This window comes from Balaenoptera acutorostrata, chromosome 21 (assembly GCF_949987535.1).
Source record: "Balaenoptera acutorostrata chromosome 21, mBalAcu1.1, whole genome shotgun sequence".
NCBI classification, from domain to species: Eukaryota; Metazoa; Chordata; class Mammalia; order Artiodactyla; family Balaenopteridae; genus Balaenoptera; species Balaenoptera acutorostrata.
This window is the reverse complement of record NC_080084.1, coordinates 5,274,186-5,287,553: the sequence shown is the minus strand read 5'-3', so window position 1 is coordinate 5,287,553 and position 13,368 is coordinate 5,274,186. Positions and strand designations below refer to the sequence as shown.

Genomic DNA, 13,368 nt, shown 5'->3' with positions numbered 1-13,368 from the left:
TTCCAGTCGTGACGTTCTAGAGCACAGTGAGCACATGTATAACTTATTACTGCATTACTACCTTGGCTATTCCTTGACCAAAATTTACTTCATACAGCTGACAGCCTAATTAACCTACTAGAGTTTTTTTTAATGTATGCATACAAACCATAAACACCAGTTGCATTGCTAATAACTGAATTTTTACATCTCTTTGCACCCATGTATCCAACACCAGGTCAAGGTATTATAAAATATTTGTAACACCCTACAAGGTTCTCTGTTACTTCTTTCTGTTCCATACTCCCCCAGGGCAACACCCAAGCTGACCTCTTTCACCATATATGACATACAGGGAATCACACAGTGTGTATTCTTTGGTATCTGGCCTTTGGTTACATATCATTATATCAGTAGTTTATTCTTTTATTGTGTTTTCTTGATTTTTTAAACCTAGACATTCATACAGTGTCAAAGTACCACTGATTTCTTAATATTATTATGCTGACCTCCATCTTCAGAGGCTTTCCACAGTCTTCCATCTGTCTTTCCACCTACTTTCTCTTCCATCTAATGATGTTTCATTTAACCAACCTCAGTCAGCCTTTCCCCCATATTCCCCAACACGTAGCACTCCTGTGTTCAGCCAGTTTTGCTCCCTATTCCATAAGCCCTTTGTGCCATTGCTGACACTGTGCCTGTGCCCTGCCCGGAAGGCCTGTTCCCCACCCTCTATATACTTGTTCAAGACTCAGTTTAAATGCTGCCTGTTCTAAGAAGTCTTCTCAGAAGAAGCCAGTGCTTTGTGGAATCCTTCTTTAATGAAATCCCATAGCAAGTGTCATCTGTCCTCCCTGATCTGGTAATTAATTATCCATTGTTCCTATCATATAGTGTTTGTTTTTCTTATGTGCTGTTATTATTTATTGAAGCAGATTATAGTGATTTGAACCAGGAACTGGGTCATTTTCCTCTTCATTTTAGTGCAAGTTTCTGTGATATGAAGTTAAACTCCTTTTCCCTCACTTCCCATTCACCCACTTGTTAAACACAAAGTACAAGTGAAACTTATTGGTTAACAGGTTTTTGTGGTCCTTGGTTCTGGTCCCTAGGTCTAAGCTGTGCTTCTGTAGTGCTAATTTGACTGATTTCTTATTGTCACATAACTCAGGAATTAACTAAATCATTACAAATTTAGATACATATAAGATATTATAAGAAAACCAGTGGATGTCACAAGTTTAGGCCTGGGGGAGAGTGTTGTATGAGTCCTAGTTTGGTGGGGCTCACACTGCATGATTGCGCCTTCCAGTATTCCATTGTAAGTAAGAAAGAGGTATGCAAATATATGCTTAACATTTAACAGTGCTGATAAAAAAGAGAGGAGAGAAAGGGATGACAGGTACTTTGAGGGCTTTTTGGAATTCATGAACAATTATGATTGGATGGGGAAAAAGAAAAACCGAGGGCTAACCTCCCGCAGGTGAGCTCAGGAAAGAGAGAAGGGCTCATCTGGTATGCAGATAGAGAGGTTTGACCTACAGAATCTTAGAAAACCTCAACAATCTGAGCAGTGATGGCAAGAGGCAAACTAAAGGGATAACAAAAGTCTGCAAAAGTCTCGCACCAAGAGCTTTGGCATGGTGTTCATCATCTAGCTAATCCTAACATGGAGACATTTATGAGAGTAAAGTCAGGTCTTTGCCAGAGTGGGTTCCTTATTTGGGCAACTGGGTCAAATGAAGAAAGGCAAATGTAGGCTGCCGGAGTAAATAAGGAGAGGAAAAACAAAACGAACGAGACCTATCATTCATCAGTGGTTTCCCCCCAATATTCTTAGCCTCCACCTTATCTCCATCTTACTGGTAACACAGGAACTAGACTGAACAGTCAGGTAAAAGGTCTCTACAGAAACTGAGGTAATATAGAAAATAAGAAAATAAGAAAATAAAACATGAAATTTTAGATTTTCTTCCTAGGGGTAATTGAGATGATAGTTGAATAATAACGTAAGATCAGGTGAAGTCTAAAGACATTTTAGAAAAGCTGGATAAAGTAAGAAAACATCTGTTCGCTGGCATCTGAATGTTAGAGAGACACCAAGACATGTGGGCCAAGTTCTGGAGAGAAGGGAAACACAGACGCAAGCTTGACATTTGGTGCAGCTTTTCTCCTTGGGGCATTTGCTGATTCAAATCTTACAGACTAGGAGCTGAAAAGCCAAGGAGTTCAAAAGACTCTAACCACAGAAGCCAAACGGCAAAAGCTCAAGCTAAAGGCAACAACTAATGGAATGACAAGCTAAGTGTATCTTTAGTCTCACAGGGCTGCGGAAACCATTACATTTAAAGCCTAACAAATACATGGGTAGTTGGGAATAGGGAGAATCCAAACGCTCATATGGTAATCCCAAAGGGCAACACCCGTAGAGGAAGGACAAGACAGAAATAGAGCAACCTTCACACAGACTGAAAAACAGCTTTGAATGAGCTCAAACTGAGAATGGACTAAGGTTTCCAGTCCCTATAGTAACTGTCTGCCATGGGCAAAAGGAAATCTTTTCAAGAGAACGATAACGACATCCAGAATGTGGAGGTATCTTTATAGTTTCCTAAAATAAGTTAAGCCCAATTTTAATATAAAAAATAATTTGATATACCAGGAAAAAGACTAAATGATCCAAAGCTCAAAAAAAAAACAAAAAAACAAAAAAACAAACAGAACAAGAAAGAAAGAAAGAAAGAAAGAAGACAATATAAATAGACAAAGGAGGACAAGAGTTACCAGGCATTGGTTAAAAAAAAACAAAACAACTATGATTAAACAAAGAAAATAGACACATGGCAAATAAGCATATGAAAAGATGCTACACATTCCATGTCATCAGGGAATTTTAAATTAGAACAATAATGAGATACCACTACACACCTATTCAAATGGCTAAAATCCAAATACTGAAATACCAAAGTTGTTGACGATGCAGAACAACTCGAATTCTCATTTGTTGCTAGCAGGATACTTGGCAGTTTCTTACAGAACTAAACATACTTTTACCATACAGTGATCTAGTAATCATGCTCTTTGGTATTTACCCATAGGAACTGAAAAGTTATGTCCACATAAAAACCTGCACATGGATGTTTATAACAGTTTCTTTCATAATTGCCAAAACTTGAAATCAACCAAGATGTTTTTCAGTAGGTGAATGGATAAACAAGCTAATGTGTATCCGTACAAAGGAATAGCATTCAGCAATAAAAAGAAAAGGCTATGAAGCCATGAAAAGGCATGGAAGAAGCTTAAATGCATATTGCTAAGTGAAAAAAAGCCAGTCTGCAAAGGCTACATGCATATTATATGATTGCAGCTATATGAAATTTAGGAAAAGGCAAAAGTGTGGAGACAATCAAAAGATCAGTGGTTGCCAGAGGTTGTGGGGAGGGAGAAAAGGATGGGTGAAGCCCGGAATTGTAAAGGCAGAGAAACTCCTGTGTATGGTTCTGTAATGGTGGATACAGGTTATTGCACATTTGTCAAAAATCATATAATGTACAAAACAAAGAGTGAAGTGTAAAGTAAAGCATGGACATTAGTTAGTAATAATGTATCAATATTGGTTCATTAACTATAACAAATATATTATGCTAATGTAAGATGTTAATAATAGGGGAAACTGGGTTGAGAGGTAAGGAAGTATGAGAACTCTGTCCTTTCTGCTTAATTTTTCTGTAAGCCAGAAACAGCTCCAAAATAGTCTATTAATTTAAAAAACAAATGTAGACCTGCATACAAAACTTGCACATAAATCCAACCACAGCAGCATTATTCATAAGAGCCCCAAAGAGGAAATAACCCAAATGGCCATTTACTGTGAATGATCAATGAAACACAGTAATATCCACACCATGGAATATTATTCAGCCATAAAAAGAAATCAAGTACTGATACATGCTACAACATAGATGAACCTTGAAAACATGCTAAGTAATTGTATGATTCCATTTGTATGCAATGTCCAGACTAGGCAAATCTGTAGAGACAAAGTATATTAGTGGCTGCCTAGGGTTCGGAGAAGTGGGGGAGTGAGTGACTTATAGTAGATTATTTTTGGGGGGGGGGGTGGATGAAAGTTTTACAATTGATTGTGGTGGTAGATGCATAACACATTAAATTGTACACTTTAAATAATATGGAAAGTAAATTATATCTCAATGAAACTATTATTTAAAATTATGATTTTACAGAAATTCAGTCCTTAACTATTATGTATCTATCTGTCTATCTAGCTATCTATCAATCTATCTATCTGTCTATCTATCCATCTATCTCTCTGTCTATCTATCCATCTATCTATCTATCTATCTATCTCTCTGTCTATCTGTGTGTCTATCTCTCTATCTCTATCTCTCTGTCTATCTCTATCTATCTATCTATCTCTCTATCTCTCTCTTCTCTGTCTATCTGCCTATCTCTCTCTCTCTCTATCTCTCTGTCTCTATCTGTCTCTCTATGTATCTGTCTATCTGTCTGTCTATATATCTCTATCTCTCTATCATCTATCTGTCTATCTATCTATCATCTCTCTATGTATCTATCTATCTATATCTACCTGTCTACCCATCTATCCTTATGTATAGAACAGTAACAATGGCTTATAAGTCACTTCCCTACATTATTTTATCCTTCCAAAACTCTTGAGAGGTCAATAGGCCATAGGAAAAGCACTGAGTTCACTGGAACACTTGAAGGTTGAATTAACTGTTTGTGATCACTCAATCAGTAAATGGTGATGCAGGGAATTCCACACACATCTTCTCTGTCCTCCTTTCCTCCTTCCCTCCCTCCTACTTGCTGACTCTATTCCAGCCACATTGTTTACTAATTCTTCCCTGAGGACACTGGCATCCTTCCTCTGGGCCTTGCAGAGGTTATTCCCATGATCTGGAATGCTTTTCCCTCAGATGTCTGACTCATCTGCCTCCCTCTAGACTGTTCAAATTCCACCTTCCCAGTAAAACTTATCCTGTCTACCGTTTAAGTTGAAAGCCTTGCTCCTCTCTGCCCACAATCTCACCTCACCATATACTGCTTAATCTCCATAGCATTTATTCCTGGCGAACCTACCAGAGAATGTACATGGGTTTCTGTTCTCCCCTCCAACTGGAAGATAGGCTGCACAGACTCAGGAATTTTGCCATTATTAAACCTAGTGGAGGCCCAGCAGAATTCTAGGGTCAGCCAGAACTGGGCACAATTATAACTCTCGTGATTTGATATTTTAGTGGGTTAGCTCAGAGCCAAGCCAGTTATTAAAGAGGATCTTTTCTGCTGTTTTAAGCAGCATGGTACATTTGAGGTCAACTTAAATTTTCAGTAATTACAGAGCCGGTATGAACTCTTCCTTTGTTTCTCCAGACATATGAACCTGGATGCCAAATCCATCCTCTCTGGGTGTAGTGGGAATGTATGAAGATGACTGGCCTAAGTCTCAATTGAATAAAAAGATGCCCCAAAAGACATTTCAGCATTTTCGAAAAGTTCAGTCATAAAGTGTGGTTCCTTATCACACATCAGGGATTATCTAGCCTCCAGTGTGGTTTTTGTTTTTTGCAGTAAAAATGTGTCATTTTATATTTTAAATTTGCATTATGAAAATAAGTCTGTACACGAAGTAATACATATCTAATGAATATGAATCATGTAAATTTGGTCATGGTATTTAAAGTAGGCTTTGGCTTTGAAGTATTTTTAAATTCATAGAAAATATTGAACTTCTAATAAAATAAATAAAACATTGTAATAATTGATATTAATAATCAACTACAAAATTTCTTTGTCTGCATTTTCTGTTCAATTTTAAAAGAGAAGTCACTTTCAGTAGTGTTCCAAAGTGAGTGATTGCACCTTCTATGATTTGAAAAAAGATCCGATTGCCATTAGCTGTTCTTAAGTGCTGAACATAGCTGAGAGAAATTGTAACAAGACACTCTCTGTCACTGGCAGGAAATCCATCTCCGTCCTTTGCGGGGGCAGTCCCGAGCTCATGTTTTAACGGACGCGAATGCAAACCGTGGTTCTCACGTGACTTTCTGAAGAGCCCCCGCAGCAGGCCCAGGTACCTTGAGTGGACTAAGTCTCACTTTATGGCAGTGGCATCAGATGGCGGCTACAGAAGGTTGCCGACGTCCCTGTGTGCTCTGACAGGCTCTGCAGACCGGGGGACGAAAGGACCAAGGAACTCTGACCGCCCTCGGGAATCCCAAGTGACTGGAGGGACACCGCGTCAGGGCCCCAGGCAGTGTCGCCCACTGTTCCGGAGGCGGGCGGAGGCTCCGCAGCTTCATTTCGTCCCGTCCCTTCCAGTATTTAAAATTATTGTCAAGATGCTGGGTTAACTCAGGCAGGTCTACAAAGGCGTCCCAAGCAGCAAACATGTCTGTGATGAACAATGAAAGAGATTTGGGATTTGGGGATGCTGCAGGTATTTCTGTCAAAAACTGGCATCACCACAGGCAAGTCCTGTCGCTTCTCTTCATCAGTCTGAGAAAAACATTCGTCTGAGATACGTGCGGCCCACTCAATGCACTGCTCCAGGGGTCGGCAGGGATTGGACACATCAGCACACTTAATCAGTCAGGGTGAGTCACCCCAACTCTCCCTCCTCTGGACCTTAGTTCCTCCTGATTGTCACTCGTTACACTGAAAACAGATTTCAGGAGTCAGCACGTGCAGCCATAACGTGTGCCTAATTCCACATCCCAGTCACTGGGACACAAAATTTTGGTGTCTTAAGTCTGGTTCCCACATCACCACTCACATATGTCAGTTCTTCCTCTACAGCTGAGTCAGTGAGTAAAGACACATAAACAGAAGCAGATTAATACGAACAAGGTTTTATTGACATATATATATGTACATAAAGCTGGGAAAGAGAAAGGCCCATTGAGGCAAATGCATAGGGGGAGAGGAAGCATCTGAGAACAGCAGTGGGCATCCTGCCAGTTCCAAGTCTAGGGAAAACTTGGGTCCGCCAAGTTAACAGGCAAGCCAGGGATGGCACAGTGGGTGATACAGCCAGCTCTCTTCCATTCTCCTGACTGGAGCTTCTCAAGTCTGGTGTAGTTCTGAAGTGGGCTCATATGCTCCTCACCCTCCAGCACACACACACACACACAAACACACACACACACACACTAGCACACCCCTGAGGTGTGGTCCTCCGGCTTGCTGTAGGAAGAGAGGAGGTGAAGTTTCACTTCAAGGGGCTGAGCCACTTTCCAGTGAGGCAAAGTCCATTCATGGTGACACACAGTTTGCAGAATAAGATCTGCTCTTCATTTGTTGAGTTTCTTCATAGAAGAAAGGAATTCGCTGGTGGCTCCTATGAAGCCCTGGGCAGGTTATGAGGCTGCCAGACTCCTATGAGCACAGGCACAGCTGCCCTGACCAGGGGCCTGCAAACACAATGCTGGCTCGTCCAAGTCAGAGGGGTGTCCTGACTCGGGGACCCCAGTGTTCTTACTGAGAGTGGAGCTTCCTCTCTAAGTATGGATGCTGCTATCCCCCATGGTACCACCTGGGTTTTGACCAGGGGGGGCCTCAGGTGCTTTGTATGAATGTGGCACCAGAAGTGTATCCAGTCACAGCAGGTGTGGTGCTGTCCCCCATGCCCCCCCCCCCCCCGGTTCTCTGCACAGATGGGTTCCAAGTCTGATGGCAGTTATTGACACAGGGCCTCCCAGCACTGGTGAGATGTTGTGCCCTCCATCCGCACCACCTGTGTGTTGGCCAGGTGGGTCCCAGTTGTAAGCGGGAATAGCAGGTCCTCCAATCATGGGCATGATGTTGTTCCCTCCTAGACGACCACCACCTAGATTGTGGGCAGGTGGGCCCCTTGTGCTTGGCAATAAGGTAGAACTAGAAGTGTGTTGAAACCCACGGGTGATAACCACACTTGCAACTGCAACAGATGTGGTGTGCTCTGTTAGAAGGTGGAAACTGACATGTCCCTTGACAGATTTCTTCTCCTTGGTGATGGAACTTTTAAATGTAGATTTTCTCCGTCCAGATGGGCCCTGTGTGCAGTGATGGCAAGTGGGAACCCTAGGGCCTCCCATCGTGGGGATGGTGTTGTCCCCTGCCATCACCGTACCACCTGTACTCAGCCCAGGTGGGCCCCAGGTGTTTGGATTTAAGGTGGAATCAGGTATGTTCCCAAATGCTGGGATGGTGCCTGCCCCTCCTAGTGCAGCAGCCTTGCCGTGGTCAGGTAGACGGCAGGTTGTCTGGCCCAAAGCAGGAACAGAAGCGGTGCTGGGTGCCCCACTTAGTCCTGCCCCGAAGTTAAGTGGTCTGGATGCCTGTGAGTGAGTGAGGCCTGGGGCTGACACACCGACCCCAAGGCTCCCACCGGCCGTAGGGGCTGCAGGTCCCATGAACAGTGGGCCCGGTGTGGTGTCGGCAGAGAGCGAGCTACTGTCCCCAGTACTGGGCATCCTGGTGGCAAGTCCGAAGCCAGTAGCAATGGACACAGCCCTGGGGAGAATGCCTGGCTTGTCGCCAAAGGCCGGCTGCGTGTTGCTGGTGGTGGCGAATAGGGAAGCTGGCGAAGCTGCCGGCATGATGCTGACTCGCGGTGGCTAGGCTGCAGGGGCGACTAGGACTTTATCTTGTGCTGAAGCTGCTGGGTTTCCCAATAGAAAATTATCGTTAGGCCTCTGCCCATCGTTGGCCCCCAATGTGGCCTGAGACGGGAGACCTGGGTCCAAGGAAGCTTGAAGTGTTGGTCTTATCTGTTGACCACGTTGCAGGTAAATGCGTCGAGGCATGGGCTGAGGCATTGCTACTACTGGGAGGTGTGTTCCCAGAACTAGGAACAGCCCTGTGAAATGCCTATTGGTTCTGCCTGGAGACAGGCCGAAGGCTGGTGATGGCCGAAGTGACTGTGTAAGATTTTTCTTTCAGTGGCAACCTATAATCTTTAAAATATGGTGAGCATCTTGTCTGTTTTGAAGGGGATATGACAATAAATCTACTAGATGGGAAATCCTGTTAAAAGTAGAAAAGCTTTAGTAATTTGCTCAGTGTGGTGGTTTTATCCTTCTTTTTCTTTTTCTCCCTTTGGTGACGGCCGAAGTCATAACTGGGGGGCTGGGGAAAGCAGGAGCCGAATGGAAAATGACAGCCTGGGAAGGAGGTGTGGTGTCCATAGGTACAGTGTCAGAGCTGCTGCCTGCTGAAACATTGGTGACGGCCGAAGCCGTAACTGGGAGGCTGGGGAAAACAGGAGGCGAATGGAAAATGACAGCCTGGGAAGGAGGTGTGGTGTACATAGGTACAGTGTCAGAGCTGCTGCTGGCTGAAGCACCGGTGACGGCCGAAGTCGTAACTGGGGGGCTGGGGAAAACAGGAGCCGAATGGAAAATGACAGCTCCGGAAGGGGCAGCAGTGTCCATGTAGACGCTAGGCTGCAAGGTCACACTTCCAGATGCCGTGACCATGCTGGTGGAAGGGATTGCCACAGAAGTCCTGGGCTGCCCAGTTACAATAGGGGGATTGATGGTAGGGGCTGGAAGAGGGGTAGGTAAGTATAAAGGGAGGGGTAGGAGCTACACAGATGGGTGTTGGGGGTTCTTTTTCATGGGACGGTGGCTGGACCTTCCTTACATTCTTGGGGATCTTTTTCCAGCAACACTGAATGTTCTTCTCCAAGGTGCCTGGGTGTTTGGCAGCAGCTAAGCATGGAAGCTTAGGAGGAGGGGGCAGCTCACCTCGATCCCACGTCAGTGCCTCGTTCCCCGACGGGGGCGACCTCAGCCCTGGCAGCGGCAGAAAAAGCGGCAGGGGAATCTTCCGCTTCCAGGGCCTACTGCTGGTAGATAGCAGGGAAGAGGAGCTTCTTGTTGGGATGCGAGAAGACTCTTCACGCTGCAGCTCCTTCCCAGACGTCAGTGAACCTGGTGATTTGGGCCGGTGGTCTTCACCCAGCACTTTTTTTGTTGGCCTCTCCAGCAGCAGGGAGCAGCATGCGGTTGGGACAGAGGACAGCACGGCATGGGATGGGGCCTTCACCTCCCTCTTCTCACCTCCTTCCCGGGCTGTCATTTTGCATTCTGCCCCTGTTTTCCCCAGCCCCCGTCTCCTCAGTGGGAGGTGACTGGATGGTACCGGCTTCCTGACGTTGACTCCCTGCTCGGGGCAGATGGCAGGCGCTGGAGCAGCAGGGTGGTCCCGGTCAGATGTGGCAGCCTCCCAGGAGGGCAAAACCAGCGGGTGACAGCCCACCGGGGCCCCACGGCGGGGCGGGCGGCGGGGCCGGCGGCGGTGGCGGAGACAGGTACGAAATTTGCATAGTAAATTGCCCATGTAGGACCGGTTGTGCGCCAAGCGATCCGAGAACAGAGTGAAACTGGGAGAGCTTCTCCTTAGCTTCACCTCCTCTCAAGGTCTAGCACGCACTGGACACTGGATGGCTCAGCCTGGCGCTTGTGACATGTCCATTGTACTCGTCACAGAGAAAGGGCGGGCGGGGCAGGGCGGGGGGCGCATGCAAGCCCAGCCCCTGGAGAAACCCCGGCCCAAAGGCAAAGGGCGGGGCCCCAGAGCCCGACCCCTTCTGGACTTTCTAGTGGCTGGGACTTCTCGCTGTGGGTGGCAGGTGTTTGGCACCGGATGGACCACCATGCGGAGACTGTTGGGGACTGTGGAAGCCTTCTCCTCCAGAGCTCACCCTGCCTGGGCACCGGCTCTGCAGGCCCCTCAGCCCTGCGTATGTATCGGCCAGCCCTTCCCCCCCAAGGGGCCCAGGGACCAGAGCCTGTTCAGAGCTGAGTGCAGGAGGCACCCAGAGCTTGCCAGGCTGTGGCCCGCCTCCTCCAGGGACCTCCCCAGCTTCTCTGCGAGGCCTGATGACGGGAGCACCTTCTCCAGGGCTGCTCAGCTGCCAGCATCACCATGAGCCAGGTGGCGAAGGTTTCTGAGCAGGGGATGCAGAGCCCTGACCCGCCTGGGTGCTGCAGCCCACGATGTCCCTTCCTGGCAGATAGGTTCTTTCTTCACTTCCTTTTCGAAATTTGGTAAAACAACATTTAAACCTTCGACTGTTCTTCAGGGTATACAGATGGTAGTGGCTTAGCCGGGATTCGAAGCAAGGCTGTGTGATTCCAGAGCTCGTGCTCTGGACTGTGGCGCCTCCTTATCATATATGCTTCATGTGTTACTTTTGTTTTTTTTTCTTGTGGCCCTTATGGTACTTAGCCCTAAGTGCCATACGTGTGATGAACACATACACTGCCCTGTAGGAGGTCTTCTTTTGTTCAACGCATGAATTGGTCATCCACCACACGGGGTTCTAGTCTCAGAAGATACAGGTCAGGGAGCACCAGCTGTCAGCATAGCAGCGCCCCACATTTCTAATTGAGGCTTGCAGCCCAGATTTTCCCTTTGGTCTAGTGTGAAGGATCCAGATATGTAAAGCTTATATTCTAGACAAATCATGGGCTATCCGGAAAGAAATTCACCAGTAAATTATTCCAGTTTCTCTGGCCTTCCTGGAGTATATCCAGTAAGGCATCTCATTCATGTCTGGCAAGCAAATATATCATTTATTGCAACTTCATCGTGGAGTGATGTATTGGTTTAAAGTACGATCAACACAATTTGGTCATTGTGAGTATGCCAGCTGGGTCCACTGTTTACTACACATATGTAACTCTAGCGATTCTTATGCCCAAGAGAGGAGACATACTCTTGGGTGTCTAGGGCAAGGGAAACATGTGTTGTTATTCAGGAGCTGGAAGCTTCAGCATGACAGGAAAGAATTGAAAAATCCTGGTCTACACATGACTTTACCTTGTTTGAAACTTGTTTTTTTGGCTTGCTTCATTGGAGTGTTTTCTCTCTCCTGGGGCTGACATTGTGTGTTATGTATCACGCATGTGACATGTAGAAGTTTCAGAACCCAGAGTCATATAGATCAATAAAAATGTATTTATATATTTTAGTTTAAAATCTATTGAAAATAACACTGGGCATAATTCATATATTCCAAAATTAGTTTGACCCTCTGCCCATGAGATTCTTTTTATGATATGTGACAGCTAATTTGGACTTCCATCCCCAATAAACTTTGAGGTTTGAGGACACAAAAGGTTTTGCTCAGACCTAAATTCTGTCTGAAAAAAAGGGCTAAATATTATAAGCCCTTTCTAACCTCTCCAGGAGCAGAAATGATTTACAGCTGTGGCATTGAACCATAGTTCCTTGATCTCATTTGAGAAGAGTTCTGTAAGAAACGATGTCTTGATTTTTGTTTGTTTTGTTTGTTCCCTGTTTTCTTGTCTTACTTACCAACAATCCATTGTAATTCATCAGTTAGTATGGCAGCAGGCTGGGTGTTCCCTGGAGCTCATTAAATGAACTTTTGTTCCTAAAATGATGTTTGTCTCCTTGTTTTCAGCCCCTCTTCTTTCCTCTGCCCTTTACTATAACCAGAGCTCAGCAAAAGCTGACTGGCTTTGTGCAGACCCTACTTAGGGTAGTCTTTTCTTAATTATTTTATTCATGGCTCCTCCATTTCATTGTTTGCCTTCTCAAAATGTGTTGAAATCTTTCTGTGGTTGATGACTTCCACAATGTCTTGGCTTTTATTAGTTGCTTAATTTTGGTATTTCTACAGTTTTATTTAAATATGGTTTCAGGAGGAACAGAAAGTAAATGTTTCCTAGTCTGCCATCTTGAGCTGAAAACCCCTGTTGATTTTAGCATCCAGTGTTCCCATGGGAAAACACCCAACCCTGGCATTAATAGATGTAACACTCAAGATTTCAGCTTTTCTTGAGCAATCACTAAGGATTTAATATGTGGTCATTTCTAATGGGACAATAATAACTGTCTCATGGAGTTGATTTGAGGATTAAATTAGATAATGAACATGAAAATGCTTTGTAAGGTTTAAAAATCTATAAAAATGTTTTGTGTTATTATTTGATTGTTTATGTTCTGTTCTGTTCATTCCACAGAATCATCTTGAGAACACATACTGTTTTTTATGTACCTGGTATATATCTCAATTAGTTTGAAGAATTTCCCAGATACCTGTTAATATGTAGTTCTCCAATTCCAATCTTGCCACGTCCTGTACCACATAGGAATTTGATTTCTCTTTCTTTCTCTGGGTTGTTCAGAACCCAACGAAAGAACAATGGAATGGCATCAAAGAGATCAGGGTTCTTGACCCAGATTTACCATAAAATAATTGTGTCCTCTTGGGAAAATTATAGTTATTCTAGGCCCCTTTCCTTTTCTTTACTTTGACAGAGCTGCACTAGATGACCCCAAATAACATTGCACTCTTTCAGTCGTAGCTTAGATGTGATTGGTTTTCTGAAA

General features: G+C 44.7%; 1 long non-coding RNA gene across 1 annotated transcript in view; it reads left to right on the top strand.

The window, feature by feature from the left end:
• Positions 1 to 12,914, top strand: part of LOC130706116 (uncharacterized) — a 29,653-nt gene extending 16,739 nt beyond the window's left edge. Inside the window, exons 3-4 of the long non-coding RNA XR_009006518.1 lie at positions 5,983 to 6,617; positions 10,111 to 12,914. This is a non-coding gene — a long non-coding RNA (uncharacterized LOC130706116). The remainder of the gene's footprint in view (positions 1 to 5,982; positions 6,618 to 10,110) is intronic.
• Positions 12,915 to 13,368: the final 454 nt, after the last annotated feature.